This window comes from Labrus mixtus, unplaced genomic scaffold (genome assembly GCF_963584025.1).
Source record: "Labrus mixtus unplaced genomic scaffold, fLabMix1.1 SCAFFOLD_56, whole genome shotgun sequence".
Classification (NCBI taxonomy): Eukaryota; Metazoa; Chordata; class Actinopteri; order Labriformes; family Labridae; genus Labrus; species Labrus mixtus.
The window spans coordinates 65,001-92,500 of record NW_026870131.1 but is presented as its reverse complement, the minus strand read 5'-3'; the positions used below and the strand labels follow the sequence as shown (position 1 = coordinate 92,500).

The 27,500-nt window shown below is 42.5% G+C and overlaps 30 non-coding genes and 13 pseudogenes across 30 annotated transcripts in view; all 43 read right to left on the bottom strand.

Moving 5' to 3' along the window:
• Positions 1 to 3,920: 3,920 nt before the first annotated feature.
• LOC132962275 (5S ribosomal RNA) lies at positions 3,921 to 4,039 on the bottom strand. Its single transcript, XR_009668249.1, has one exon. It is a non-coding gene; the product is annotated as a 5S ribosomal RNA (ribosomal RNA).
• A 354-nt stretch (positions 4,040 to 4,393) lies between these two features.
• LOC132961765 (5S ribosomal RNA) lies at positions 4,394 to 4,502 on the bottom strand (annotated as a pseudogene).
• Positions 4,503 to 4,622: 120 nt separating this feature from the next.
• Positions 4,623 to 4,741, bottom strand: LOC132962293 (5S ribosomal RNA). Its single transcript, XR_009668266.1, has one exon. It is a non-coding gene; the product is annotated as a 5S ribosomal RNA (ribosomal RNA).
• Positions 4,742 to 4,864: 123 nt separating this feature from the next.
• On the bottom strand, positions 4,865 to 4,973 carry LOC132961796 (5S ribosomal RNA; annotated as a pseudogene).
• Positions 4,974 to 5,096: 123 nt separating this feature from the next.
• LOC132961991 (5S ribosomal RNA) lies at positions 5,097 to 5,205 on the bottom strand (annotated as a pseudogene).
• Positions 5,206 to 5,326: 121 nt separating this feature from the next.
• LOC132961834 (5S ribosomal RNA) lies at positions 5,327 to 5,435 on the bottom strand (annotated as a pseudogene).
• A 108-nt stretch (positions 5,436 to 5,543) lies between these two features.
• On the bottom strand, positions 5,544 to 5,662 carry LOC132962035 (5S ribosomal RNA). The gene has a single exon (XR_009668021.1). It is a non-coding gene; the product is annotated as a 5S ribosomal RNA (ribosomal RNA).
• A 122-nt stretch (positions 5,663 to 5,784) lies between these two features.
• On the bottom strand, positions 5,785 to 5,903 carry LOC132962110 (5S ribosomal RNA). Its single transcript, XR_009668092.1, has one exon. It is a non-coding gene; the product is annotated as a 5S ribosomal RNA (ribosomal RNA).
• A 123-nt stretch (positions 5,904 to 6,026) lies between these two features.
• On the bottom strand, positions 6,027 to 6,145 carry LOC132961756 (5S ribosomal RNA; annotated as a pseudogene).
• A 122-nt stretch (positions 6,146 to 6,267) lies between these two features.
• On the bottom strand, positions 6,268 to 6,386 carry LOC132962318 (5S ribosomal RNA). Its single transcript, XR_009668292.1, has one exon. It is a non-coding gene; the product is annotated as a 5S ribosomal RNA (ribosomal RNA).
• A 121-nt stretch (positions 6,387 to 6,507) lies between these two features.
• LOC132961688 (5S ribosomal RNA) lies at positions 6,508 to 6,626 on the bottom strand. The gene has a single exon (XR_009667974.1). It is a non-coding gene; the product is annotated as a 5S ribosomal RNA (ribosomal RNA).
• Positions 6,627 to 6,748: 122 nt separating this feature from the next.
• Positions 6,749 to 6,867, bottom strand: LOC132962347 (5S ribosomal RNA). Its single transcript, XR_009668319.1, has one exon. It is a non-coding gene; the product is annotated as a 5S ribosomal RNA (ribosomal RNA).
• Positions 6,868 to 13,153: 6,286 nt separating this feature from the next.
• On the bottom strand, positions 13,154 to 13,262 carry LOC132961720 (5S ribosomal RNA; annotated as a pseudogene).
• A 121-nt stretch (positions 13,263 to 13,383) lies between these two features.
• Positions 13,384 to 13,502, bottom strand: LOC132962373 (5S ribosomal RNA). The gene has a single exon (XR_009668345.1). It is a non-coding gene; the product is annotated as a 5S ribosomal RNA (ribosomal RNA).
• Positions 13,503 to 13,624: 122 nt separating this feature from the next.
• On the bottom strand, positions 13,625 to 13,743 carry LOC132962156 (5S ribosomal RNA). Its single transcript, XR_009668135.1, has one exon. It is a non-coding gene; the product is annotated as a 5S ribosomal RNA (ribosomal RNA).
• A 121-nt stretch (positions 13,744 to 13,864) lies between these two features.
• LOC132961753 (5S ribosomal RNA) lies at positions 13,865 to 13,973 on the bottom strand (annotated as a pseudogene).
• Positions 13,974 to 14,095: 122 nt separating this feature from the next.
• LOC132962214 (5S ribosomal RNA) lies at positions 14,096 to 14,214 on the bottom strand. The gene has a single exon (XR_009668190.1). It is a non-coding gene; the product is annotated as a 5S ribosomal RNA (ribosomal RNA).
• A 121-nt stretch (positions 14,215 to 14,335) lies between these two features.
• On the bottom strand, positions 14,336 to 14,454 carry LOC132962163 (5S ribosomal RNA). Its single transcript, XR_009668142.1, has one exon. It is a non-coding gene; the product is annotated as a 5S ribosomal RNA (ribosomal RNA).
• Positions 14,455 to 14,576: 122 nt separating this feature from the next.
• Positions 14,577 to 14,695, bottom strand: LOC132962310 (5S ribosomal RNA). Its single transcript, XR_009668285.1, has one exon. It is a non-coding gene; the product is annotated as a 5S ribosomal RNA (ribosomal RNA).
• A 122-nt stretch (positions 14,696 to 14,817) lies between these two features.
• On the bottom strand, positions 14,818 to 14,936 carry LOC132962194 (5S ribosomal RNA). The gene has a single exon (XR_009668171.1). It is a non-coding gene; the product is annotated as a 5S ribosomal RNA (ribosomal RNA).
• Positions 14,937 to 15,058: 122 nt separating this feature from the next.
• LOC132962180 (5S ribosomal RNA) lies at positions 15,059 to 15,177 on the bottom strand. Its single transcript, XR_009668158.1, has one exon. It is a non-coding gene; the product is annotated as a 5S ribosomal RNA (ribosomal RNA).
• Positions 15,178 to 15,299: 122 nt separating this feature from the next.
• LOC132961879 (5S ribosomal RNA) lies at positions 15,300 to 15,418 on the bottom strand. Its single transcript, XR_009667993.1, has one exon. It is a non-coding gene; the product is annotated as a 5S ribosomal RNA (ribosomal RNA).
• A 121-nt stretch (positions 15,419 to 15,539) lies between these two features.
• Positions 15,540 to 15,658, bottom strand: LOC132962023 (5S ribosomal RNA). Its single transcript, XR_009668010.1, has one exon. It is a non-coding gene; the product is annotated as a 5S ribosomal RNA (ribosomal RNA).
• Positions 15,659 to 15,781: 123 nt separating this feature from the next.
• Positions 15,782 to 15,900, bottom strand: LOC132962242 (5S ribosomal RNA). Its single transcript, XR_009668217.1, has one exon. It is a non-coding gene; the product is annotated as a 5S ribosomal RNA (ribosomal RNA).
• Positions 15,901 to 16,021: 121 nt separating this feature from the next.
• LOC132962253 (5S ribosomal RNA) lies at positions 16,022 to 16,140 on the bottom strand. The gene has a single exon (XR_009668228.1). It is a non-coding gene; the product is annotated as a 5S ribosomal RNA (ribosomal RNA).
• A 125-nt stretch (positions 16,141 to 16,265) lies between these two features.
• Positions 16,266 to 16,374, bottom strand: LOC132961911 (5S ribosomal RNA; annotated as a pseudogene).
• Positions 16,375 to 16,955: 581 nt separating this feature from the next.
• Positions 16,956 to 17,074, bottom strand: LOC132962209 (5S ribosomal RNA). The gene has a single exon (XR_009668186.1). It is a non-coding gene; the product is annotated as a 5S ribosomal RNA (ribosomal RNA).
• A 119-nt stretch (positions 17,075 to 17,193) lies between these two features.
• LOC132962323 (5S ribosomal RNA) lies at positions 17,194 to 17,312 on the bottom strand. Its single transcript, XR_009668297.1, has one exon. It is a non-coding gene; the product is annotated as a 5S ribosomal RNA (ribosomal RNA).
• Positions 17,313 to 17,435: 123 nt separating this feature from the next.
• On the bottom strand, positions 17,436 to 17,544 carry LOC132961900 (5S ribosomal RNA; annotated as a pseudogene).
• Positions 17,545 to 17,666: 122 nt separating this feature from the next.
• On the bottom strand, positions 17,667 to 17,785 carry LOC132962370 (5S ribosomal RNA). Its single transcript, XR_009668342.1, has one exon. It is a non-coding gene; the product is annotated as a 5S ribosomal RNA (ribosomal RNA).
• A 123-nt stretch (positions 17,786 to 17,908) lies between these two features.
• On the bottom strand, positions 17,909 to 18,017 carry LOC132961776 (5S ribosomal RNA; annotated as a pseudogene).
• A 351-nt stretch (positions 18,018 to 18,368) lies between these two features.
• Positions 18,369 to 18,487, bottom strand: LOC132961789 (5S ribosomal RNA). Its single transcript, XR_009667984.1, has one exon. It is a non-coding gene; the product is annotated as a 5S ribosomal RNA (ribosomal RNA).
• A 119-nt stretch (positions 18,488 to 18,606) lies between these two features.
• On the bottom strand, positions 18,607 to 18,725 carry LOC132962322 (5S ribosomal RNA). The gene has a single exon (XR_009668296.1). It is a non-coding gene; the product is annotated as a 5S ribosomal RNA (ribosomal RNA).
• Positions 18,726 to 18,848: 123 nt separating this feature from the next.
• On the bottom strand, positions 18,849 to 18,957 carry LOC132961909 (5S ribosomal RNA; annotated as a pseudogene).
• A 122-nt stretch (positions 18,958 to 19,079) lies between these two features.
• LOC132962142 (5S ribosomal RNA) lies at positions 19,080 to 19,198 on the bottom strand. Its single transcript, XR_009668122.1, has one exon. It is a non-coding gene; the product is annotated as a 5S ribosomal RNA (ribosomal RNA).
• A 121-nt stretch (positions 19,199 to 19,319) lies between these two features.
• On the bottom strand, positions 19,320 to 19,438 carry LOC132961738 (5S ribosomal RNA; annotated as a pseudogene).
• Positions 19,439 to 19,559: 121 nt separating this feature from the next.
• LOC132962150 (5S ribosomal RNA) lies at positions 19,560 to 19,678 on the bottom strand. The gene has a single exon (XR_009668130.1). It is a non-coding gene; the product is annotated as a 5S ribosomal RNA (ribosomal RNA).
• A 122-nt stretch (positions 19,679 to 19,800) lies between these two features.
• On the bottom strand, positions 19,801 to 19,919 carry LOC132962342 (5S ribosomal RNA). The gene has a single exon (XR_009668315.1). It is a non-coding gene; the product is annotated as a 5S ribosomal RNA (ribosomal RNA).
• A 6,279-nt stretch (positions 19,920 to 26,198) lies between these two features.
• Positions 26,199 to 26,317, bottom strand: LOC132961827 (5S ribosomal RNA; annotated as a pseudogene).
• Positions 26,318 to 26,668: 351 nt separating this feature from the next.
• Positions 26,669 to 26,787, bottom strand: LOC132962444 (5S ribosomal RNA). Its single transcript, XR_009668414.1, has one exon. It is a non-coding gene; the product is annotated as a 5S ribosomal RNA (ribosomal RNA).
• A 121-nt stretch (positions 26,788 to 26,908) lies between these two features.
• On the bottom strand, positions 26,909 to 27,027 carry LOC132962044 (5S ribosomal RNA). The gene has a single exon (XR_009668030.1). It is a non-coding gene; the product is annotated as a 5S ribosomal RNA (ribosomal RNA).
• Positions 27,028 to 27,148: 121 nt separating this feature from the next.
• LOC132962455 (5S ribosomal RNA) lies at positions 27,149 to 27,267 on the bottom strand. Its single transcript, XR_009668424.1, has one exon. It is a non-coding gene; the product is annotated as a 5S ribosomal RNA (ribosomal RNA).
• A 122-nt stretch (positions 27,268 to 27,389) lies between these two features.
• The window catches only part of LOC132961777 (5S ribosomal RNA), a 119-nt gene continuing 8 nt past the window's right edge, over positions 27,390 to 27,500 (bottom strand). The window contains exon 1 of the ribosomal RNA XR_009667983.1: positions 27,390 to 27,500. This exon is cut by the window's right edge and continues 8 nt beyond it. This is a non-coding gene — a ribosomal RNA (5S ribosomal RNA).

The window sequence follows — 27,500 nt, the reverse complement described above, 5'->3', positions numbered from 1 at the left end:
GTTTTTATAAGTCATCCAAACGGCGTGAATCATCAGAATCTGATTAGAATCAAAACTACGAATACGATTTTGCTACAAGATCGGAGGATTCACTGCGGACTTTTGAACATTAGGTCCTTAGCATCCAAGTCTCTTTTAGTGAGTGATCTGATATCAGATCAGCACATTGATTTACTTTTTTTGACTGAAACCTGGCTGTGTCGAGATGAATATGTTAGTTTGAATGAATCCACTCCTCCCAGTCATTTTAATACTCATATACCTCGAGACACCGGACGAGGTGGTGGAGTAGCAGCTATTTTTAATTCCAGTCTTTTAGTTAACCCTCGACCAAAGCTGAATTTTTCTTCTTTTGAAAGCCTTGTTCTTAGTCTTCCACATCCAGTCTCAAGAACCTTTCAGCCAGTTCTAGTTGCTGTAGTTTACCGCCCTCCTGGCCCATATTCTGAGTTTTTATCTGAGTTTGCAGAATTTTTATCAGACTTAGTCCTTAGCAGTGATAGAATAATTGTTGTAGGTGACTTCAATATCCATGTGGATGTTGAAAATGATAGCCTGAGCACAGCTTTCATGTCACTATTAGACTCTATTGGTTTCACCCAGGGTGTAAACGAACCTACTCATCATTTTAACCACACCCTGGATCTTGTTTTAGCTTATGGAATTGAAATCCATAACCTTACAGTTTTCCTAGAAAATCCTCTGCTATCAGACCATTTTTTTATTACATTTGATTTTGTCCTACTAGAATTACCTCTGCCTGGAAGAGGTGTGCTTTCTAGAAGTTTGTCGGATAGTGCTGTGGCTAGATTTAAGGAAGCTATTTCAGCTGTTTTTGATTCAGTACCGTGTTTCAACCCAGTTGGAAACTCTTACGATAGCTTTAGTCCCTCTCAGCTAGATCAGTTTGTTGATAGTGCAGTGGATTCGCTGAGAGTTACTCTGGATTCGATTGCTCCCCTGAAACAGAAGGTTGTCAAGCGGCGGAGAGTGGCTCCATGGTTCAACTCAGAAACCCGTACTCTGAAACAATCATCACGGAATTTTGAAAGAATATGGCGTTCGACCAAAACGGTAGAATCTCGTTTTTTCTGGCAGGATAGTCATAGAAGATATATGAAGGCTCTACGTCACGCCCGAGCTGCCTACTACTCCTCTCTAATCGAGGAAAACAAAGGCAATCCTAGATACCTTTTCAGCACTGTAGCCAGGCTGACAGAGAGTCATGGCTCCATTGAGCCTTGTATTCCTCTAGCCCTCAGCAGTAATGATTTCCTTAGCTTTTTCAACAACAAAGTTCTAGACATCAGAGACAAAATTGGTAACCTCCTGCCCTTACCTGGTGCAGATACGTCTGTTGCGGCAGAGACAGTTCCAGGACCAGATATTAGTCTCGACTGTTTTTCTCCAATCGACCTTTCAGAGCTACATTCCATTTTTTCTGCATCGAAACCGTCAACCTGTATTTTGGACCCAATCCCAACCAAGCTGTTTAAGGAAGTCTTTCCCTTAGTTAGCAACTCCATATTAGATATGATCAATATGTCTTTACTGGCAGGCTATGTACCACAGACATTTAAAGTAGCGGTAATCAAACCTCTACTTAAAAAGCCTACTCTGGACTCAGGAACTCTGGCTAACTACAGACCTATATCCAACCTTCCTTTTATCTCGAAGATCCTGGAGAAGGTGGTAGCTAAACAGCTGTGTGACTTTCTCCATGACAACAGTTTATTTGAAGAGTTCCAGTCAGGATTTAGAGTCCACCATAGCACTGAGACTGCACTAGTTAGAGTTACAAACGATCTACTTCTAGCCTCAGACAGGGGACTTCTGTCTGTGCTCGTCTTGTTAGATCTTAGTGCTGCTTTTGACACCATTGACCATCGGATCCTGTTGTACAGACTGGAGCATTTGCTTGGAATTACAGGGACTGCTTTAAGTTGGTTTGAATCCTACTCATCAGACCGATCTCAGTTTGTACATGTTAATGATGAGTCCTCTATGCACACTAAAGTTTGCCATGGAGTCCCACAAGGTTCAGTGCTTGGACCAATTCTTTTTACATTATATATGCTTCCTCTGGGAAATATTATGAGGAAACACTCCATACAGTTTCATTGTTATGCAGATGATACTCAGCTTTATGTATCAATGAAGCCCGATGGTACCAGTCAGTTATGTCAGCTAGAAACATGCCTTAAGGACGTTAGGACCTGGATGACCAGAAATTTTTTGCTACTTAACTCAGACAAGACTGAAGTTATTGTGCTAGGCCCTAAGAACCTCAGAGAGACTTTTTCTAGTGATGTGACTGTCCTTAATGACATCAGCCTGGCATCTAGCACCACTGTTAGGAATCTCGGAGTTATTTCTGATCAAGATATGTCTTTTAGCTCTCACATCAGTCAAGTTTCAAGAACAGCCTACTTTCACCTTCGTAATATATCCAAGATCAGGAATATCCTGTCGCAAAGTGATGCAGAAAAACTAGTTCATGCATTTGTTACCTCCAGACTGGATTATTGTAACTCTCTTTTGTCAGGGTGCTCTGGCAAATCTCTAAAGACTCTTCAACGGGTCCAGAATGCTGCAGCTCGTGTACTGACCAGAACCAGGAAATGGGACCACATTACTCCTGTCCTGGCTTCTCTGCACTGGCTCCCTATACAGTCTAGAATAGAATTCAAGATCCTTCTTCTCACCTACAAAGCTCTAAATGGCCAGGCACCATCTTATCTTAAGGAGCTACTAGTGCCGTACTGTCCCTTGAGAGCGTTGCGGTCCCGGAGTGCAGGCCTGCTGGTGGTACCTACAGTCTCCAAGTGTACTATGGGGGGTAAAGCCTTCAGTTATCGGGCTCCTCTCCTCTGGAACCGCCTTCCAGCCGGGGTCCGGGAGGCAGACACAGTCTGTATTTTTAAGATTAGACTTAAAACTTTCCTTTTTGATAAATCTTATAGTTAGGGCTGGTGCTGGTGTAGACCAGCTCTTAGTTATGCTGCTATAGGCTTAGACTACCGGGGGAACTGGCACCTTGAGCTCCTCTCTCTCTCTCTCTCTCTCTCTCTCTCTCTATGCATATACAGTACATCATATTACTGCATGTATCTATCTATAAATCTCAGTCACTAACCACCTACTTTCCTGGGAGCTCTTGAGCTCCCCTAGGCTCCTCAAGATCATCGGTTGACGGCTTGCCAGAACAACCCCCACCCCACCACTACCCCCTCCCCACCGGATCGTGGGTTGGCGGCCTGCCAGAACAACCCCCCACACCCCCTCCCCTCCCCACCGGATTGCTGATGGACGGTCTACCTCCCCCCACCCCCTTGCTCTCTATCCCTCTTCCTGCATCTTATCCCATCTCTCCCCCTATCCCTTTCCAAGCCCGGCGCAGTCTAGGCCTGTGAAGACTGTTTCGTCATGAGCCGGGGATCCGGCCGAAGATTTCTGCCTTTTAATAAGGCAGTTTTTTCTTACCACTGTAACTTTTGCTGCTTTGCTAAAGTGCTCATGATGGATAGGCCGGATCTTTGTAACATAGCAATAAGTAAGGTCCTTTACCTGCTTTTTGTAACATAACAATGAGTAAGGTCTTTTACCTGCTCTTTTGTAATGTTAAAAGACAATGAGTAAGGTATTTTACCTGCTTCTTGTAAAGTGTCTCGAGATAACACTTGTTATGAGTTGACGCTATACAAATAAAAGTTGATTGATTGATTGATAAAAGTTGACCCTGCTTAGCTTCCGAGATGGGACGAGATCGGGCGTGTTAAGGGTGGTATGGCCGTAAGCCATTATTGTGTGCAGACAGGGGCCTTTTAAAGATGTTATGCCCTTGATTCTGGCTGAATTTTTGGACATGTGAATATGTCTCTATATGATAAAAAAAAAACATATGATCAAAAAAATGAAAAAGCTTACAGCAGCTGGTATTCCCAGGCGGTCTCCCATCCAAGTACTAACCAGGCCCTACCCTGCTTAGCTTCCGAGATCAGACGAGATCAGGCGTGTTCAGGGTGGTATGGCCGTAAGCTGTTATTGTGTGCAGACAGGGGCCTTTTAAAGATCTCATGCCCTTGATTCTGGCTGAATTTTTGGACATGTGAATATGTCTCTATATGATAAAAAAAGAACATATGATCAAAAAAAATGAAAAAGCTTACAGCACCTGGTATTCCCAGGCGGTCTCCCATCCAAGTACTAACCAGGCCAGACGCTGCTTAGCTTCCGAGATCGGACAAGTTCAGGGTGGTATGTCCTTAAGCCATTATTGTGTGCAGAAAGGGGCCTTTTAAAGATGTCATGCCCTTGATTCTGGCTGAATTTTTGGACATGTGAATATGTCTCTATATGATAAAAAAAAACATATGATCAAACAAAATGAAAAAGCTTACAGCACCTGGTATTCCCAGGCGGTCTCCCATCCAAGTACTAACCAGGCCCGACCATGCTTAGCTTCCGAGATCGGACGAGTTCAGGGTGGTATGGCCATAAGCCATAATTGTGTGCAGAAATGGGCCTTAAAGATGTCATTCCCTTGATTCTGGCTGAATTTTTGGACATGTGAATATGTCTCTATATGATAAAAAAAAAACATATGATCAAAAAAATGAAAAAGCTTACAGCACCTGGTATTCCCAGGCGGTCTCCCATCCAAGTACTAACCAGGCCTGACCTTGCTTAGCTTCCGAGATCGGAAGAGATCGGGCGTGTTCAGGGTGGTATGGCCGTAAGCCATTATTGTGTGCAGACAGGGGCCTTTTAAAGATGTCATGCCCTTGATTCTGGCTGAATTTTTGGACATGTGAATATGTCTCTATATGATAAAAAAAAAAACATATGATCAAAAAAATGAAAAAGCTTACAGCACCTGGTATTCCCAGGCGGTCTCCCATCCAAGTACTAACCAGGCCCAACCCTGCTTAGCTTCCAAGATCTGACGAGTTCAGGGTGGTATGGCCGTAAGCCATTATTGTGGGCAGAAAGGGGCCTTTTAAAGATGTCATGCCCTTGATTCTGGCTGAATTTTTGGACATGTGAATATGTCTCTATATGATAAAAAAAAAAACATATGATCAAAAAAATGAAGAAGCTTACAGCACCTGGTATTCCCAGGCTGTCTCCCATCCAAGTACTAACCTGGCCCGACCCTGCTTACCTTCTGAGATTGGACGAGTTCAGGGTTGTATGGCCGTAAGCCATTATTGTGTGCAGAAAGGGGCCTTTTAAAGATGTCATGCCCTTGATTCTGGCTGAATTTTTGGACATGTGAATATGTCTCTATATGATAAAAAAAAACATATGATCAAAAAAATGAAAAAGCTTACAGCACCTGGTATTCCCAGGCGGTCTCCCATCTAAGTACTAACCAGGCCTGACCTTGCTTAGTTTCCGAGATCGGGCGTGTTCAGGGTGGTATGGCCGTAAGCCATTATTGTGTGCAGACAGGGGCCTTTTAAAGATGTCATGCCCTTGATTCTGGATGAATTTTTGGACATGTGAATATGTCTCTATATGTTAAAAAAAACATATGAAAAAGCTTACAGCACCTGGTATTCCCAGGAGGTCTCCCATCCAAGTACTAACCAGGCCCGACCCTGCTTAGCTTCCGAGATCAGACGAGATCGGGCGTGTTCAGGGTGGTATGGCTGTAAGCCATTATTGTGTGCAGAAAGGGGCCTTTTAAAGATGTCATGCCCTCGATTCTCGCTGAATTTTTGGACATGTGAATATGTCTCTATATGATAAAAAAAAACATATGATCAAACAAAATGAAAAAGCTTACAGCACCTGGTATTCCCAGGCGGTCTCCCATCCAAGTACTAACCAGGCCCGACCCTGCTTAGCTTCTGAGATCAGACGAGATCGGGCGTGTTCAGGGTGGTATGGCCGTAAGCCATTATTGTGTGCAGACAGGGGCCTTTTAAAGATGTCATGCCCTTGATTCTGGCTGAATTTTTGGACATGTGAATATGTCTCTATATGATAAAAAAAACATATGATCAAAAAAAATGAAAAAGCTTTTACAGCATCTGGTATTCCCAGGCGGTCTCCCATCCAAGTACTAACCAGGCACGACCCTACTTAGTTTCCGAGATCGGACGAGATCGGGCGTGTTAAGGGTGGTATGGCCGTAAGCCGTTATTGTGTGCAGAAAGGGGCCTTTTAAAGATGTCATGCCCTTGATTCTGGCTGAATTTGTGGACATGTGAATATGTCTCTATATGATAAAAAAAAAACATATGATCAAAAAAATGAAAAAGCTTACAGCACCTGGTATTCCCAGGCGGTCTACCATCCAAGTACTAACCAGGCCCGACCTTGCTTAGCTTCCGAGATCGGACGAGATCGGGCGTGTTCAGGGTGGTATGGCCATAAGTCATTATTGTGTGCAGAAAGGGGACTTTTAAAGATGTCATGCCCTTGATTCTGGCTGAATTTTTGGACATGTGAATATGTCTCTATATGATAAAAAAAAACATATCATCAAAAAAATGAAAAAGCTTACAGCACCTGGTATTCCCAGGCGGTCTCCCACCCAAGTACTAACCAGGCCCGACCCTGCTTAGCTTCCGAGATCGGACGAGATCGGGCGTGTTCAGGGTGGTATGGCCATAAGCCATTATTGTGTGCAGAAAGGGGCCTTTTAAAGATGTCATGCCCTTGATTCTGGCTGAATTTTTGGACATGTGAATATGTCTCTATATGAAAAAAAAAAAACATATGATCAAAAAAATGAAAAAGCTTATAGCACCTGGTATTCCCAGGCGGTCTCCCATCCAAGTACTAACCAGGCCCGACCCTGCTTAGCTTTTGAGATCGGACGAGATCGGGCGTGTTCAGGGTGGTATGGCCATAAGTCATTATTGTGTGCAGAAAGGGGCCTTTTAAAGATGTCATGCCCTTGATTCTGGCTGAATTTTTGGACATGTGAATATGTCTCTATATGAAAAAAAAAAAACATATGATCAAAAAAATGAAAAAGCTTACAGCACCTGGTATTCCCAGGCGGTCTCCCATCCAAGTACTAACCAGGCCTGACCTTGCTTAGCTTCCGAGATCGGACGAGATCAGGCGTGGTTTTTTTTTTTTTTTAATCTTTTATTATCAAAATTACAAAAACATTTATAATTCTTTCACATCATTTACAACAAATGCTATTACAATACATACACCCTCTAAATTAAACCTCCCCTCTGACGCAAACGGCACCCTAAAAACAATAAAAACATAGCATCAGGAAAAAAAACTCAAACCACCCCTGATACCCCCAACTCATGACAACTCTTCTGAGTCCCTCCCCCAAAGCAAACACCCCTCTGAAAACAAACCACAAAAACATACAAAAACCCCACAGTATTCTCAAAAAACCACTGAGAAAAAAAAACCACCAAATCAAATCACCCATTTTCCCCATGACCAAAAAAGAAGCCCTCGTACCAAAAAAACAAAAACAAAATAATTTAGACATCCCACATAATTCCCTCCTCATTTACTCTACACACATTCGCACCTTCCACAAACATTCTCACAAACTCACTCTCATTCGCTATGTACAACAATTTAAGATGTGCTTTCCATTCATTCACAAACATTCTCCACACATTCATTTTCTTACTTTCATAGAGTGCATAATTCCTTCTGTTAAAAACCGCTTTTCTTGCAAAAGCCAAAATTATATTCATTACATTGTGATTTTTTTGTTTTGTTCCCACCCCCAACAACACCGACAATTCCCACCCCCTTTCATTCCAACACTCATTCTTACTGCATTTCCCCAACATTTCTCTTATTTTTCCCCAAAAATAAACCAATTCCCCACACGTAACAAACAAATGTATTAAATCCTCATCCGTACTTTCACATACACAACACTTTCTTTCATACCTCTCCTTATGGATCTGATGCAGGACGATGCAGGTGAAGATCCTCCTGTGCCTCAGTTTGAAATCTAGGTCAAATATTGCATGTGGTGTATGCGGAATGTTAATGTTCTTCCATATCATGTTGCTTGTTATGTCCGGGTATGTGTCTGTCCATTTTACTTCGGATGTGGGTTTCTGTATTCTATGTGTGATTGCGCACCTATACCAAATTTTTGTAGTGACATCTGTAATGTTGTGTTTCTTCTCCCCTAGGCACAGGGAGATCCCCCCCACATCGTCCCGCATCACTCCCTCCTTCTCTTTGATTAATTTTTCCCATTCGCTCGACAAAGACAATTTTACATTTGCAAACACTCTCTCAATCACATCCTTTCTGCACACACACCCTTTATTTTTTAAACCCCTCACCACCATTTGTAAATCAAAATCCCCCCCACAGTTCAGTAAATCCCTTATTCTAATATATCCCGCTTTCGACATAGCTTCACACTTAATTACCCTCTCCCCATTTTTAAAATACGGGCTCGAGAGGAAGGGCAGTCGTAGCACTGACCCTCTCGTTCCGCACTCTGGTACAGTCCAGGATGAAACCTGATACCACGCACTGAGTACTTCCTGGAAAAACCGTGGCAAGTGTTTAAATGAATCCGGGTTATTGATCTGGTACAGGTTGTCCTCGTTGTAGAGTCCAAAACTGCACAGATATTGTTTGAAGTGGTTTTTCCAAACTACGTTCCGGTTCTGGTCCATAAATTTGCCTATCAATTTGACTCTTAGTGCTACTTTTTTTGTAAGTAAATCAATCAAAGCTAGCCCCCCCTGATCTTTAGCCCCTATTATTGTTTTGTGAGCTATACTCGCTGCTTTGTTTTTCCAAATAAAGTCCCTAATGGTCTTTGAAATCTCCTTAAAGGCCCAGTCCGGAAGCGTACAAGTACTCAGCGCATGATTCACTTTGGACAACACGAGAGCATTTGTTACGGCTACCCTTCCTCTCAACAATAGACCCCTCGCTTTCCACAAATTCAATGTTTTTTTAATTTTACCCACCACCTCTTTCCATGTTACATCATCACATTCATTCTCATTTTTCCCCATATTCACTCCCAACACTTTTCTTCTCTCACACACCGTTTTAAATCCCCACTTATTAACTAGATTGGATTCCTTACCTAGTAACATAATTTCTGACTTATTTTCATTTACTTTTGCCCCAGATGCTCTTTCATAAGTTTGTACATGTTTTAATATCAATTCTATATCCTCCTCTCCTTTTACCATTATATTCACGTCATCTGCATACTGTATTATTTTTACGTTTTCCTTACCTATACCTTTTATGTTTACGTCTTCCGATATCAGTGCTGCCAGCGGCTCTGCTACCAAGCTGTACAACAGCGCTGACATCGGACATCCTTGTCTCACTGACCTTGATATTTTAAAAGAATCAGTTAGTTCCCCGTTACATTTTATCTTGCTTTCCGCTCCTGTATACAACATATTTATCCATTCTCTCATTCTCTCCCCGAATCCAAACTTCTCTAACACCTTCCCCATGAACCCGTGATCTACTCTGTCAAAAGCTTTATTTAAATCAATCCCTAGCCATATTCCCCCCTCCCCTTCCATATCCCTGACCGTCTGTTTTATTGAAATGATTGAGTCTGCTATGTCTCTGTTTGGTATACTGTATGATTGTGTTTGTTCTATGATTGTTCCTATTACCTCCCTGATTCTATTGGCTATTGTTTTCGCTATGATTTTGTAGTCTGTGTTGAGTAGGCTGATTGGTCTGTAGTTGTCCAGATTTTTATTGTCCCCCTTGTTTTTGTAAAAAATAGTAACCACCCCTTCCCCTAAACTTTTTGGTATATGTTTCACTTTTTCCATATATTTACTCAATTTGTTCACCAAGGGCACCAGCTGCTCTTTGAAAGCTTGGTAGAATTCCGCAGTTAGGCCATCGCTCCCAGGACTTTTGTTTTTGTTTAACCCCTCTAAAGCACTTCTGATTTCTCCCTCTGTAAACTCACAATCACACCACATTTTATCGTCCTCGCTTAGTTTTTTCTTTAAGGCACCCAAAGCTCTGTTCACACTCACGCTATCACACTCCTGTCTCGAAAACAGGCTTTCATAATAGCCCTTTACTATTTCTAAAATTCCCTTTTTATCTGTCACACTTTTACCTGCTTCATTTAATAATTCGTTTATTTCTGTTCTTTTTTGTTTTTGTTTTTCCAGACCTAAAAAAAAGGCTGTACTCCTCTCCCCCTCATACATATATTGTATTTTACTCCTAATGGCTGCACCCCTACTCTTATTAAGTTCAATCACTCCCAACTGTTCTTTTAAATGTATGTATTTTTCGACATCTACATTATCTACACTGTCAAGCGATGCTATTTCCTCACCTAGTTGTTTTCTCAAATTCTCTTCCTTTCTATTTTCTCTCCACTTTTTCTCTTTACTATAATTGATACACTTTTTTTTAATTCTGACTTTTACACTATCCCACCACACATTCATATCTTCACTCTCATTCCACTCATATCCCACATCATTCAACAATCTTTCCATACTTTTCACAAACATTCCATCATCCAGCAAGCTTGCATTAAAGCACCATATCCCTCCTTTACGTACATTCGTTTCTTTTCTAAACGTGATTTCTATTCCAGCGTGATCGCTCCACATATTAGTTTTATATTCAACTTCTTTAATCCACCTCACTACCTCGCATGTCACCAAAGCATAATCTATTCTAGATTGTTTTAATCTATTCAGTACAATTTGTCTCCTGGAGAACACCCTCTCCCATGGATGTAGCAATCTCCAAATATCAATGCATTGTTTCGTTATCATTATATCTTTAAGTGTCCCCCTGCTCACATCCCCCTTAAACACATTATTTTTTGACACATCGGTGGGTGTCATCGCCACATTAAAGTCACCGATTATTATACAATTCCTTTCCCACCATTTGCTTATTGCAATGAAGAATGTTTTCCTTTCTTTTTCTCCATTCGGTGCATATATATTTATGATTCTTATATTTTTCGTTTCATACACACAGTCTATTACTATTATTCTTCCTTCTTTGTCTCCATAAACCAAATTTACCCCTGTTACCCGACCCGTTTTGACTAAAACCGCCACTCCTCTCGCCCTCGACGTGCCATTGGAGCAGAAAATATGGCCCACAAAGTCTTTTTTTATGTCTTCCACCAGGGAATCATCCCACCTGGTCTCCTGCAGGCACAAAACGTCATTCTGCAAGGAAAGAATCGCATGTCTTTTTTCTTTGTTCCTTAGTCCATTCACGTTTATCGAAAATAAATTAAAGGCCATTATCATAAAAATAAAAACAAAAAAAAACGGATTTACAGGGGTTATTGTCAGTCATTATTTGTCCTTACATTTCAATTTTTTCACCAACTTTTTTCGTTGTCCAAGACTTAGTCTTTTTTGCGCACTCGCCAGTTCACTCACATCCATTTCGCTGTCCGTTTCATTGGGACTGGTGCTTTTACCCGTATTATTTAGCGTGATTTTTCTCCCTCCCGCCTGTCCAACACCACTCTCAGGCATCTCCCTCCCCTCTGTGCTCATGCTTACCCCCGGGTCTTCTGCCACGTCCCTTCCGTCTCCTTTTTTCCCTCTCTCGCTCGTTTTTCGCTGCTTCTGCTGTCCTCCCTCTCCAGCCAGCTCCGGCGTCTCCAGCTCGCACTCTGACGCCCGTTCTCCTCCGCTCTCTCCGCTCTGCTCCATTTCTCCGTCACTGTTCTCGTCTTCTCTGATCTCCTTCCTGCTTGCTCCGATCACCTCCTTCTCCTCCGCCTCCTCCTCGTACACCTCCTCCGCCTCGTCTTCATCCTCGTACACCTCCTCCACCTCGTTCTTGCTTTCCTCTCCGTTCTCACACTCACATTCATTTTCTCTTTTTTTACAGTTTGTGCATTTTGTGCTGTTCGCGCTGCACTCTCGCGCAAAGTGTCCCTGCACCCCACAGTTGTGGCACATAAATTCTGGACACTCTCTCAGGATGTGTCCCGGCTGGATGCACATCCTGCACACTTTTTGTTGTCTATCATGTATTACTCTAAAGTATTCGTTCCCCATCACAGTGTTAAACTTTGTGGAGTAAGGGAGTGACTGTACCTGGTCATTAAATCTGACCCGGACAAACCTCGTTCCGTCAGCTATCATTGTTCCAGGCCACATTCTGCGTTTTATTGGTGATGTCGGTTTCACTCCCCATCCCGTCAGCTTCCAAACTATTTCTTCATCTGTGATATACGCTGGCAGGTTTAAAAAAGACACCACCAGCTCATCATTATTTAGTTCTCTCGCCACGACTCTGGTCTCTCCGATTTTAAATCCATCCAGCAGCCTTTCCTTTCCTTTAATGTTGCTCACCGTCACCTCCAGTTTTTCAGGTCCCAGGGTTCTGCACGCCAGCAGGCCCCCACAGATCATTTTTATGTTGCTCATGACGTGATTTAGAGGAACTTTGTCTCCCACCATTTCAATGTTTAGTGTTAGTTTTCTCTCAAAAGACACTTTTGCTTCCTCTTTTTCTGCTCTCTCGCCACCTCTCCCATTCTCTGCATGCGGAGCAATCAGCCCGCCGCTCCTCTCTCTTCCTCTCTCTCCGTCATCCATTCCGTTCCCTGTTTCATTTGCCGTTTTCATCCGTCCTTTTTGTCCGTCGTTCTTCTCGTTGTCGTTTAATCCATTCCTCTGTTTCAGTGCCATGTTTGTTTGTTCACGTTGTTGTCCGTTCTCTTTTCCTTTTTCCATCTCTCCAGTCCGTGGTCCTGTCATCTTTGTGATCCGTCCGTGTGAGTTTGCTCGCGACATACGAGCAAACATTCACAAAAAAACAAAAATTCTTCACAAAATTGTGGAAAAAAAACAGGAAAAAAAGGTGAAAAGAAAAACGATCCCCCTAACAGTCAGTGACTGCTGGGGGACATTCACTCACAATCTGAGGTATTTAAATGAATCCAAAACGCATCCAAAAAAGAAACAAATTAGTCCAGCTGTCCTGCTCAGTACTGACACGTCAGCTCTCCTTCAGCACCACACAAACTCTGACAGCAAAAGGGGCGTGTTCAGGGTGGTATGGCCGTAAGCTGTTATTGTGTGCAGAAAGGGGCCTTTTAAAGATGTCATGCCCTTGATTCTGGCTGAATTTTTGGACATGTGAATATGTCTCTATATGATAAAAAAAAAACATATGATCAAAAAAATGAAAAAGCTTACAGCACCTGGTATTCCCAGGCGGTCTCCCATCCAAGTACTAACCAGGCCTGACCTTGCTTAGCTTCCGAGATCGGGCGTGTTCAGGGTGGTATGGCCGTAAGCCATTATTGTGTGCAGACAGGGGCCTTTTAAAGATGTCATGCCCTTGATTCTGGCTGAATTTTTGGACATGTGAATATGTCTCTATATGATAAAAAAAAACATATCATCAAAAAAATGAAAAAGCTTACAGCACCTGGTATTCCCAGGCGGTCTCCCATCCAAGTACTAACCAGGCCCGACCCTGCTTAGCTTCCGAGATCGGACGAGATCGGGCGTGTTCAGGGTGGTATGGCCATAAGCCATTATTGTGTGCAGAAAGGGGCCTTTTAAAGATGTCATGCCCTTGATTCTGGCTGAATTTTTGGACATGTGAATATGTCTCTGTATGAAAAAAAAAAAACATATCATCAAAAAAATGAAAAAGCTTATAGCACCTGGTATTCCCAGGCGGTCTCCCATCCAAGTACTAACCAGGCCCGACCCTGCTTAGCTTCCGAGATCGGACGAGATCGGGCATGTTCAGGGTGGTATGGCCATAAGTCATTATTGTGTGAAGAAAGGGGCCTTTTAAAGATGTCATGCCCTTGATTCTGGCTGAATTTTTGGACATGTGAATATGTCTCTATATGATAAAAAAAACATATGATCAAAAAAAATGAAAAAGCTTATAGCACCTGGTATTCCCAGGCGGTCTCCCATCCAAGTACTAACCAGGCCCTACCCTGCTTAGCTTCTGAGATCGGGCGTGTTCAGGGTGGTTTGGCCGTAAGCCATTATTGTATGCAGAAAGGCGCCTTTTAAAGATGTCATGCCCTTGATTCTGGCTGAATTTTTGGACATGTGAATATGTCTCTATATGATAAAAAAAAAACATATGATCAAAAAAATGAAAAAACTTACAGCACCTGGTATTCCCAGGCGGTCTCCCATCCAAGTACTAACCAGGCCCTACCCGGCTTAGCTTCCGAGATCGGACGAGATCAGGCGTGTTCAGGGTGGTATGGCTGTAAGCCATTATTGTGTGCAGAGAGGGGCCTTTTAAAGATGTCTTGCCCTTGATTCTGGCTGAATTTTTGGACATGTGAATATGTCTCTATATGATAAAAAAAACATATGATCAAAAAAAATGAAAAAGCTTACAGCACCTGGTATTCCCAGGATGTCTCCCATCCAAGTACTAACCAGGCCCGACCCTGCTTAGCTTCCGAGATCAGACGAGATCGGGCGTGTTCAGGGTGGTATGGCCGTAAGCCATTATTGTGTGCAGAAAGGGGCCTTTTAAAGATGTCATGCCCTTGATTCTGGCTGAATTTTTGGACATGTGAATATGTCTCTATATGATAAAAAAAAACATATGATCAAACAAAATGAAAAAGCTTACAGCACCTGGTATTCCCAGGCGGTCTCCCATCCAAGTACTAACCAGACCCGACCCTGCTTAGCTTCTGAGATCAGACGAGATCGGGCATGTTCAGGGTGGTATGGCCGTAAGCCATTATTGTGTGCAGAAAGGGGCCTTTTAAAGATGTCATGCCCTTGATTCTGGCTGAATTTTTGGACATGTGAATATGTCTCTATATGATTAAAAAAAAATATATGATCAAAAAAATGAAAAAGCTTACAGCACCTGGTATTCCTAGGCGGTCTCCCATCCAAGTACTAACCAGGCCCGACCCTGCATAGCTTCCGAGATCGGACGAGATCGGGCGTGTTCAGGGTGGTATGGCCGTAAGCCATTATTGTGTGCAGAAAGGGGCCTTTTAAAGATGTCATGCCCTTGATTCTGGCTAAATTTTTGGACATGTGAATATGTCTCTTTATGATAAAAAAAACACATATGATCAAAAAAATGAAAAAGCTTACAGCGTCTGGTATTCCCAGGCGGTCTCCCATCCAAGTACTAACCAGGCCCGACCCTGCTTAGCTTCCGAGATCGGACGAGATCGGGCGTGTTCAGGGTGGTATGGCCGTAAGCCATTATTGTGTGCAGACAGGGGCCTTTTAAAGATGTTATGCCCTTGATTCTGGCTGAATTTTTGGACATGTGAATATGTCTCTATATGATAAAAAAAAAACATATGATCAAAAAAATGAAAAAACTTACAGCACCTGGTATTCCCAGGCGGTCTCCCATCCAAGTACTAACCAGGCCCTACCCTGCTTAGCTTCCGAGATCGGATGAGATCAGGCGTGTTCAGGGTGGTATGGCCGTAAGCCATTATTGTGTGCAGAGAGGGGCCTTTTAAAGATGTCATGCCCTTGATTCTGGCTGAATTTTTGGACATGTGAATATGTCTCTGTATGATAAAAAAAACACATGATCAAAAAAAATGAAAAAGCTTACAGCACCTGGTATTCCCAGGCGGTCTCCCATCCAAGTACTAACCAGGCCCTACCCTGCTTAGCTTCCGAGATCGGACGTGATCGGGCGTGTTCAGGGTGGTATGGCCGTAAGCCATTATTGTGTGCAGAAAGGGGCCTTTTAAAGATGTCATGCCCTTGATTCTGGCTGAATTTTTGGACATGTGAATATGTCTCTATATGATAAAAAAAAAACATATGATCAAAAAAATAAAAAAAGCTTACAGCACCTGGTATTCCCAGGCGGTCTCCCATCCAAGTACTAACCAGGCCCCACCCTGCTTAGCTTCTAAGATCGGACGAGATCGGGCGTGTTCAGGGTGGTATGGCCGTAAGCCATTATTGTGTGCAGAAACGGGCCTTTTAAAGATGTCATGCCCTTGATTCTGGCTGAATTTTTGGACATGTGAATATGTCTCTATATGATAGAAAAAAACATATGATCAAAAAAATGAAAAAGCTTACAGCACCTGGTATTCCCAGGTGGTCTCCCATCCAAGTACTAACCAGGCCCGATCCTGCATAGCTTCCGAGATCGGACGAGATCGGGCGTGTTCAGGGTGGTATGGCCGTAAGCCATTATTGTGTGCAGAAAGGGGCCTTTTAAAGATGTCATGCCCTTGATTCTGGCTAAATTTTTGGACATGTGAATATGTCTCTATATGATAAAACAAAAAAAACATATGATCAAAAAAATGAAAAAGCTTACAGCATCTGGTATTCCCAGGCGGTCTCCCATCCAAGTACTAACCAGGCACGACCCTACTTAGTTTCCGAGATCGGGCGTGTTAAGGGTGGTATGGCCGTAAGCTGTTATTGTGTGCAGAAAGGGGCCTTTTAAAGATGTCATGCCCTTGATTCTGGCTGAATTTTTGGACATGTGAATATGTCTCTCTATGATAAAAAAAAACATATGATCAAAAAAATGAAAAAGCTTACAGCACCTGGTATTCCTAGGCGGTCTCCCATCCAAGTATTAACCAGGCCCGACCCTGCTTTGCTTCTGAGATCGGTCGAGTTCAGGGTGGTATGGACGTAAGGCATTATTGTGTGCAGAAAGGGGCCTTTTAAAGATGTCATGCCCTTGATTCTGGCTGAATTTTTGGACATGTGAATATGTCTCTCTATGATTAAAAAAAACATATGATCAAAAAAATGAAAAAGCTTACAGCACCTGGTATTCCTAGGCGGTCTCCCGTCCAAGTATTAACCAGGCCCGACCCTGCTTAGCTTCTGAGATCGGACGAGATCAGGGTGGTATGGACGTAAGGGATTATTGTGTGCAGAAAGGGGCCTTTTAAAGATATCATGCCCTTTATTCTGGCTGAATTTTTGGACATGTGAATATGTCTCTATATGATAAAAAAAAACATATGATCAAAAAAATGAAAAAGCTTACAGCACCTGGTATTCCCAGGCGGTCTCCCATCCAAGTACTAACCAGGCCCGACCCTGCTTAGCTTCCGAGATCGGACGAGATCAGGCGTGTTCAGGGTGGTATGGCCTTAAGCCATTATTGTGTGCAGAGAGGGGCCTTTTAAAGATGTCATGCCCTTGATTCTGGCTGAATTTTTGGACATGTGAATATGTCTCTATATGATAAAAAAAAACATGATCAAAAAAATGAAAAAGCTTACAGCACCTGGTATTCCCAGGCGGTCTCCCATCCAAGTACTAACCAGGCACGACCCTGCTTAGCTTCTGAGATCGAACGAGATCGGGCGTGTTCAGGGTGGTATGGCCGTAAGCCATTATTGTCTGCAGACAGGGGCCTTTTAAAGATGTCATGCCCTTGATTCTGGCTGAATTTTTGGACATGTGAATATGTCTCTCTATGATAAAAAAAAAACATATGATCAAAAAAATAAAAAAAGCTTACAGCGTCTGGTATTCCCAGGCGGTCTCCCATCCAAGTACTAACCAGGCCCGACCCTGCTTAGCTTCCAAGATCGGACGAGTTCAGGGTGGTTTGGCCGTAAGCCATTATTGTGTGCAGAAAGGGGCCTTTTAAAGATGTCATGCCCTTGATTCTGGCTGAATTTTTGGACATGTGAATATGTCTCTATATGATAAAAAAAAAACATATGATCAAAAAAATGAAAAAACTCACAGCACCTGGTATTCCCAGGCGGTCTCCCATCCAAGTACTAACCAGGTCCTACCCTGCTTAGCTTCCGAGATCGGACTAGATCAGGCGTGTTCAGGGTGGTATGGCCGTAAGCCATTATTGTGTGCAGACAGGGGCCTTTTAAAGATGTCATGCCCTTGATTCTGGCTGAATTTTTGGACATGTGAATATGTCTCTATATGATCAAAAAAAAACATATGATCAAAAAAAATGAAAAAGCTTACAGCACCTGGTATTCCCAGGAGGTCTCCCATACAAGTACTAACCAGGCCCAACCCTGCTTAGCTTCCGAGATCGGACGAGTACAGGGTGGTATGGCCGTAAGGCATTATTGTGTGCAGAAAGGGGCCTTTTAAAGATGTCATGCCCTTGATTCTGGCTGAATTTTTGGACATGTGAATATGTCTCTCTATGATTAAAAAAAACATATGATCAAAAAAATGAAAAAGCTTACAGCACCTGGTATTCCTAGGCGGTCTCCCGTCCAAGTATTAACCAGGCCCGACCCTGCTTAGCTTCTGAGATCGGACGAGATCAGGGTGGTATGGACGTAAGGCATTATTGTGTGCAGAAAGGGGCCTTTTAAAGATATCATGCCCTTGATTCTGGCTGAATTTTTGGACATGTGAATATGTCTCTATATGATAAAAAAAAACATATGATCAAAAAAATGAAAAAGCTTACAGCACCTGGTATTCCCAGGCGGTCTCCCATCCAAGTACTAACCAGGCCCGACCCTGCTTAGCTTCCGAGATCGGACGAGATCAGGCGTGTTCAGGGTGGTATGGCCGTAAGCCATTATTGTGTGCAGAGAGGGGCCTTTTAAAGATGTCATGCCCTTGATTCTGGCTGAATTTTTTGACATGTGAATATGTCTCTATATGATAAAAAAAAACATGATCAAAAAAATGAAAAAGCTTACAGCACCTGGTATTCCCAGGCGGTCTCCCATCCAAGTACTAACCAGGCACGACCCTGCTTAGCTTCTGAGATCGAACGAGATCGGGCGTGTTCAGGGTGGTATGGCCGTAAGCCATTATTGTCTGCAGACAGGGGCCTTTTAAAGATGTCATGCCCTTGATTCTGGCTGAATTTTTGGACATGTGAATATGTCTCTCTATGATAAAAAAAAAACATATGATCAAAAAAATAAAAAAAGCTTACAGCGTCTGGTATTCCCAGGCGGTCTCCCATCCAAGTACTAACCAGGCCCGACCCTGCTTAGCTTCCAAGATCGGACGAGTTCAGGGTGGTTTGGCCGTAAGCCATTATTGTGTGCAGAAAGGGGCCTTTTAAAGATGTCATGCCCTTGATTCTGGCTGAATTTTTGGACATGTGAATATGTCTCTATATGATAAAAAAAAAACATATGATCAAAAAAATGAAAAAACTTACAGCACCTGGTATTCCCAGGCGGTCTCCCACCCAAGTACTAACCAGGCCCTACCCTGCTTAGCTTCCGAGATCGGACGAGATCAGGCGTGTTCAGGGTGGTATGGCCATAAGCCATTATTGTGTGCAGAGAGGGGCCTTTTAAAGATGTCATGCCCTTGATTCTGGCTGAATTTTTGGACATGTGAATATGTCTCTATATGATAAAAAAAACATATGATCAAAAAAAATGAAAAAGCTTACAGCGTCTGGTATTTCCAGGCGGTCTCCCATCCAAGTACTAACCAGGCACGACCCTACTTAGTTTCCGAGATCGGACGAGATCGGGCGTGTTAAGGGTGGTATGGCCGTAAGCCGTTATTGTGTGCAGAAAGGGGCCTTTTAAAGATGTCATGCCCTTGATTCTGGCTGAATTTTTGGACATGTGAATATGTCTTTATATGATAAAAAAAAACATATGATCAAATAAATGAAAACGCTTACAACACCTGGTATTCCAAGGTGGTCTCCCATCCAAGTACTAACCAGGCCCAACCCTGCTTAGCTTCCGAGATCGAACGAGATCGGGCGTGTTCAGGGTGGTATGGCCGTAAGCCATTATTGTGTGCAGACAGGGGCCTTTTAAAGATGTCATGCCCTTGATTCTGGCTGAATTTTTGGACATGTGAATATGTCTCTATATGATAAAAAAAAAACATATGATCAAAAAAATGAAAAAGCTTACAGCACCTGGTATTCCCAGGCGGTCTCCCATCCAAGTACTAACCAGGCCCGACCCTGCTTAGCTTCCTGGATCGGACGAGATCGGGCGTGTTCAGGGTGGTATGGCTGTAAGCCATTACTGTGTGCAGAAAGGGGCCTTTTAAAGATGTCATGCCCTTGATTCTGGCTGAATTTTTGGACATGTGAATATGTCTCTATATGATAAAAAAAAAACATATGATCAAAAAAATGAAAAAGCTTACAGCACCTGGTATTCCCAGGCGGTCTCCCATCCAAGTACTAACCAGGCCCGACACTGCTTAGCTTAAGAGATCAGACGAGATAGGCCGTGTTTTTTTTTTTTATCTTTTATTATCAAAATTACAAAAACATTTATAATTCTTTCACATCATTTACAACAAATGCTATTACAATACATACACCCTCTAAATTAAACCTCCCCTCTGACGCAAACGGCACCCTAAAAACAATAAAAACATAGCATCAGGAAAAAAAACTCAAACCACTCCTGATACCCCCAACTCATGACAACTCTTCTGAGTCCCTCCCCCAAAGCAAACACCCCTCTGAAAACAAACCACAAAAACATACAAAAACCCCACAGTATTCTCAAAAAACCACTGAGAAAAAAAAAAACACCAAATCAAATCACCCATTTTCCCATGACCAAAAAAGAAGCCCTCGTACCAAAAAAACAAAAACAAAATAATTTAGACATCCCACATAATTCCCTCCTCATTTACTCTACACACATTCGCACCTTCCACAAACATTCTCACAAACTCACTCTCATTCGCTATGTACAACAATTTAAGATGTGCTTTCCATTCATTCACAAACATTCTCCACACATTCATTTTCTTACTTTCATACAGTGCATAATTCCTTCTGTTAAAAACCGCTTTTCTTGCAAAAGCCAAAATTATATTCATTACATTGTGATTTTTTTGTTTTGTTCCCACCCCCAACAACACCGACAATTCCCACCCCCTTTCATTCCAACACTCATTCTTACTGCATTTCCCCAACATTTCTCTTATTTTTCCCCAAAAATAAACCAATTCCCCACACGTAACAAACAAATGTATTAAATCCTCATCCGTACTTTCACATACACAACACTTTCTTTCATACCTCTCCTTATGGATCTGATGCAGGACGATGCAGGTGAAGATCCTCCTGTGCCTCAGTTTGAAATCTAGGTCAAATATTGCATGTGGTGTATGCGGAATGTTAATGTTCTTCCATATCATGTTGCTTGTTATGTCCGGGTATGTGTCTGTCCATTTTACTTCGGATGTGGGTTTCTGTATTCTATGTGTGATTGCGCACCTATACCAAATTTTTGTAGTGACATCTGTAATGTTGTGTTTCTTCTCCCCTAGGCACAGGGAGATCCCCCCCACATCGTCCTGCATCACTCCCTCCTTCTCTTTGATTAATTTTTCCCATTCGCTCGACAAAGACAATTTTACATTTGCAAACACTCTCTCAATCACATCCTTTCTGCACACACACCCTTTATTTTTTAAACCCCTCACCACCATTTGTAAATCAAAATCCCCCCCACAGTTCAGTAAATCCCTTATTCTAATATATCCCGCTTTCGACATAGCTTCACACTTAATTACCCTCTCCCCATTTTTAAAATACGGGCTCGAGAGGAAGGGCAGTCGTAGCACTGACCCTCTCGTTCCGCACTCTGGTACAGTCCAGGATGAAACCTGATACCACGCACTGAGTACTTCCTGGAAAAACCGTGGCAAGTGTTTAAATGAATCCGGGTTATTGATCTGGTACAGGTTGTCCTCGTTGTAGAGTCCAAAACTGCACAGATATTGTTTGAAGTGGTTTTTCCAAACTACGTTCCGGTTCTGGTCCATAAATTTGCCTATCAATTTGACTCTTAGTGCTACTTTTTTTGTAAGTAAATCAATCAAAGCTAGCCCCCCCTGATCTTTAGCCCCTATTATTGTTTTGTGAGCTATACTCGCTGCTTTGTTTTTCCAAATAAAGTCCCTAATGGTCTTTGAAATCTCCTTAAAGGCCCAGTCCGGAAGCGTACAAGTACTCAGCGCATGATTCACTTTGGACAACACGAGAGCATTTGTTACGGCTACCCTTCCTCTCAACAATAGACCCCTCGCTTTCCACAAATTCAATGTTTTTTTAATTTTACCCACCACCTCTTTCCATGTTACATCATCACATTCATTCTCATTTTTCCCCATATTCACTCCCAACACTTTTCTTCTCTCACACACCGTTTTAAATCCCCACTTATTAACTAGATTGGATTCCTTACCTAGTAACATAATTTCTGACTTATTTTCATTTACTTTTGCCCCAGATGCTCTTTCATAAGTTTGTACATGTTTTAATATCAATTCTATATCCTCCTCTCCTTTTACCATTATATTCACGTCATCTGCATACTGTATTATTTTTACGTTTTCCTTACCTATACCTTTTATGTTTACGTCTTCCGATATCAGTGCTGCCAGCGGCTCTGCTACCAAGCTGTACAACAGCGCTGACATCGGACATCCTTGTCTCACTGACCTTGATATTTTAAAAGAATCAGTTAGTTCCCCGTTACATTTTATCTTGCTTTCCGCTCCTGTATACAACATATTTATCCATTCTCTCATTCTCTCCCCGAATCCAAACTTCTCTAACACCTTCCCCATGAACCCGTGATCTACTCTGTCAAAAGCTTTATTTAAATCAATCCCTAGCCATATTCCCCCCTCCCCTTCCATATCCCTGACCGTCTGTTTTATTGAAATGATTGAGTCTGCTATGTCTCTGTTTGGTATACTGTATGATTGTGTTTGTTCTATGATTGTTCCTATTACCTCCCTGATTCTATTGGCTATTGTTTTCGCTATGATTTTGTAGTCTGTGTTGAGTAGGCTGATTGGTCTGTAGTTGTCCAGATTTTTATTGTCCCCCTTGTTTTTGTAAAAAATAGTAACCACCCCTTCCCCTAAACTTTTTGGTATATGTTTCACTTTTTCCATATATTTACTCAATTTGTTCACCAAGGGCACCAGCTGCTCTTTGAAAGCTTGGTAGAATTCCGCAGTTAGGCCATCGCTCCCAGGACTTTTGTTTTTGTTTAACCCCTCTAAAGCACTTCTGATTTCTCCCTCTGTAAACTCACAATCACACCACATTTTATCGTCCTCGCTTAGTTTTTTCTTTAAGGCACCCAAAGCTCTGTTCACACTCACGCTATCACACTCCTGTCTCGAAAACAGGCTTTCATAATAGCCCTTTACTATTTCTAAAATTCCCTTTTTATCTGTCACACTTTTACCTGCTTCATTTAATAATTCGTTTATTTCTGTTCTTTTTTGTTTTTGTTTTTCCAGACCTAAAAAAAAGGCTGTACTCCTCTCCCCCTCATACATATATTGTATTTTACTCCTAATGGCTGCACCCCTACTCTTTTTAAGTTCAATCACTCCCAACTGTTCTTTTAAATGTATGTATTTTTCGACATCTACATTATCTACACTGTCAAGCGATGCTATTTCCTCACTTAGTTGTTTTCTCAAATTCTCTTCCTTTCTATTTTCTCTCCACTTTTTCTCTTTACTATAATTGATACACTTTTTTTTAATTCTGACTTTTACTCTATCCCACCACACATTCATATCTTCACTCTCATTCCACTCATATCCCACATCATTCAACAATCTTTCCATACTTTTCACAAACATTCCATCATCCAGCAAGCTTGCATTAAAGCACCATATCCCTCCTTTACGTACATTCGTTTCTTTTCTAAACGTGATTTCTATTCCAGCGTGATCGCTCCACATATTAGTTTTATATTCAACTTCTTTAATCCACCTCACTACCTCGCATGTCACCAAAGCATAATCTATTCTAGATTGTTTTAATCTATTCAGTACAATTTGTCTCCTGGAGAACACCCTCTCCCATGGATGTAGCAATCTCCAAATATCAATGCATTGTTTCGTTATCATTATATCTTTAAGTGTCCCCCTGCTCACATCCCCCTTAAACACATTATTTTTTGACACATCGGTGGGTGTCATCGCCACATTAAAGTCACCGATTATTATACAATTCCTTTCCCACCATTTGCTTATTGCAATGAAGAATGTTTTCCTTTCTTTTTCTCCATTCGGTGCATATATATTTATGATTCTTATATTTTTCGTTTCATACACACAGTCTATTACTATTATTCTTCCTTCTTTGTCTCCATAAACCAAATTTACCCCTGTTACCCGACCCGTTTTGACTAAAACCGCCACTCCTCTCGCCCTCGACGTGCCATTGGAGCAGAAAATATGGCCCACAAAGTCTTTTTTTATGTCTTCCACCAGGGAATCATCCCACCTGGTCTCCTGCAGGCACAAAACGTCATTCTGCAAGGAAAGAATCGCATGTCTTTTTTCTTTGTTCCTTAGTCCATTCACGTTTATCGAAAATAAATTAAAGGCCATTATCATAAAAATAAAAACAAAAAAAACGGATTTACAGGGGTTATTGTCAGTCATTATTTGTCCTTACATTTCAATTTTTTCACCAACTTTTTTCGTTGTCCAAGACTTAGTCTTTTTTGCGCACTCGCCAGTTCACTCACATCCATTTCGCTGTCCGTTTCATTGGGACTGGTGCTTTTACCCGTATTATTTAGCGTGATTTTTCTCCCTCCCGCCTGTCCAACACCACTCTCAGGCATCTCCCTCCCCTCTGTGCTCATGCTTACCCCCGGGTCTTCTGCCACGTCCCTTCCGTCTCCTTTTTTCCCTCTCTCCACAAAGTTTAACACTGTGATGGGGAACGAATACTTTAGAGTAATACATGATAGACAACAAAAAGTGTGCAGGATGTGCATCCAGCCGGGACACATCCTGAGAGAGTGTCCAGAATTTATGTGCCACAACTGTGGGGTGCAGGGACACTTTGCGCGAGAGTGCAGCGCGAACAGCACAAAATGCACAAACTGTAAAAAAAGAGAAAATGAATGTGAGTGTGAGAACGGAGAGGAAAGCAAGAACGAGGTGGAGGAGGTGTACGAGGATGAAGACGAGGCGGAGGAGGTGTACGAGGAGGAGGCGGAGGAGAAGGAGGTGATCGGAGCAAGCAGGAAGGAGATCAGAGAAGACGAGAACAGTGACGGAGAAATGGAGCAGAGCGGAGAGAGCGGAGGAGAACGGGCGTCAGAGTGCGAGCTGGAGACGCCGGAGCTGGCTGGAGAGGGAGGACAGCAGAAGCAGCGAAAAACGAGCGAGTAAGGGAGTGACTGTACCTGGTCATTAAATCTGACCCGGACAAACCTCGTTCCGTCAGCTATCATTGTTCCAGGCCACATTCTGCGTTTTATTGGTGATGTCGGTTTCACTCCCCATCCCGTCAGCTTCCAAACTATTTCTTCATCTGTGATATACGCTGGCAGGTTTAAAAAAGACACCACCAGCTCATCATTATTTAGTTCTCTCGCCACGACTCTGGTCTCTCCGATTTTAAATCCATCCAGCAGCCTTTCCTTTCCTTTAATGTTGCTCACCGTCACCTCCAGTTTTTCAGGTCCCAGGGTTCTGCACGCCAGCAGGCCCCCACAGATCATTTTTATGTTGCTCATGACGTGATTTAGAGGAACTTTGTCTCCCACCATTTCAATGTTTAGTGTTAGTTTTCTCTCAAAAGACACTTTTGCTTCCTCTTTTTCTGCTCTCTCGCCACCTCTCCCATTCTCTGCATGCGGAGCAATCAGCCCTCCGCTCCTCTCTCTTCCTCTCTCTCCGTCATCCATTCCGTTCCCTGTTTCATTTGTCGTTTTCATCCGTCCTTTTTGTCCGTCGTTCTTCTCGTTGTCGTTTAATCCATTCCTTTGTTTCAGTGCCATGTTTGTTTGTTCACGTTGTTGTCCGTTCTCTTTTCCTTTTTCCATCTCTCCAGTCCGTGGTCCTGTCATCTTTGTGATCCGTCCGTGTGAGTTTGCTCGCGACATACGAGCAAACATTCACGAAAAACAAAAATTCTTCACAAAATTGTGGAAAAAAAACAGGAAAAAAAGGTGAAAAGAAAAACGATCCCCCTAACAGTCAGTGACTGCTGGGGGACATTCACTCACAATCTGAGGTATTTAAATAAATCCAAAGCGCATCCAAAAAACAAACAAATTAGTCCAGCTGTCCTGCTCAGTACTGACACGTCAGCTCTCCTTCAGCACCACACAAACTCTGACAGCAAAAGGGGCGTGTTCAGGGTGGTATGGCCGTAAGCCATTATTGTGTGCAGAAAGGGGCCTTTTAAAGATGTCATGCCCTTGATTCTGGCTAAATTTTTGGACATGTGAATATGTCTCTATATGATAAAAAAAAACCATATGATCAAAAAAATGAAAAAGCTTACAGCGTCTGGTATTCCCAGGCGGTCTCCCATCCAAGTACTAACCAGGCACGACCCTACTTAGTTTCCTAGATCGGACGAGAACGGGCATGTTAAGGGTGGTATGGCCGTAAGCCATTATTGTGTGCAGACAGGGGCCTTTTAAAGATCTCATGCCCTTGATTCTGGCTGAATTTTTGGACATGTGAATATGTCTCTATATGATAAAAAAAGAACATATGATCAAAAAAAATGAAAAAGCTTACAGCACCTGGTATTCCCAGGCGGTCTCCCATCCAAGTACTAACCAGGCCAGACGCTGCTTAGCTTCCGAGATCGGACAAGTTCAGGGTGGTATGTCCTTAAGCCATTATTGTGTGCAGAAAGGGGCCTTTTAAAGATGTCATGCCCTTGATTCTGGCTGAATTTTTGGACATGTGAATATGTCTCTATATGATAAAAAAAAACATGATCAAAAAAATGAAAAAGCTTACAGCACCTGGTATTCCCAGGCGGTCTCCCATCCAAGTACTAACCAGGCACTAGCCTGCTTAGCTTCCGAGATCGGACAAGATCAGGCGTGTTCAGGGTGGTATGGCCATAAGCCATTATTGTGTGCAGACAGGGGCCTTTTAAAGATGTCATGCCCTTGATTCTGGCTGAATTTTTGGACATGTGAATATGTCTCTATATGATAAAAAAAAACATATGATCAAAAAAATGAAAACGCTTACAGCACCTGGTATTCCCAGGTGGTCTCCCATCCAAGTACTAACCAGGCCCGACCCTGCTTTGCTTCCGAGATCGGACGAGATCGGGCGTGTTCAGGGTGGTATGGCCGTAAGCCATTATTGTGTGCAGACAGGGGCCTTTTAAAGATGTCATGCCCTTGATTCTGGCTGAATTTGTGGACATGTGAATATGTCTCTCTATGATAAAAAAAACATATGATCAAAAAAATAAAAAAAGCTTACAGCATCTGGTATTCCCAGGCGGTCTCCCATTCAAGTACTAACCAGGCCCGACCCTCCTTAGCTTCCGAGATGGGACGAGATCGGGCGTGTTAAGGGTGGTATGGCCGTAAGCCATTATTGTGTGCAGACAGGGGCCTTTTAAAGATGTTATGCCCTTGATTCTGGCTGAATTTTTGGACATGTGAATATGTCTCTATATGATAAAAAAAAAACATATGATCAAAAAAATGAAAAAGCTTACAGCACCTGGTATTCCCAGGCGGTCTCCCATCCAAGTACTAACCAGGCCCGACCCTGCTTAGCTTCCGAGATCGGACGAGATCAGGCGTGTTCAGGGTGGTATGG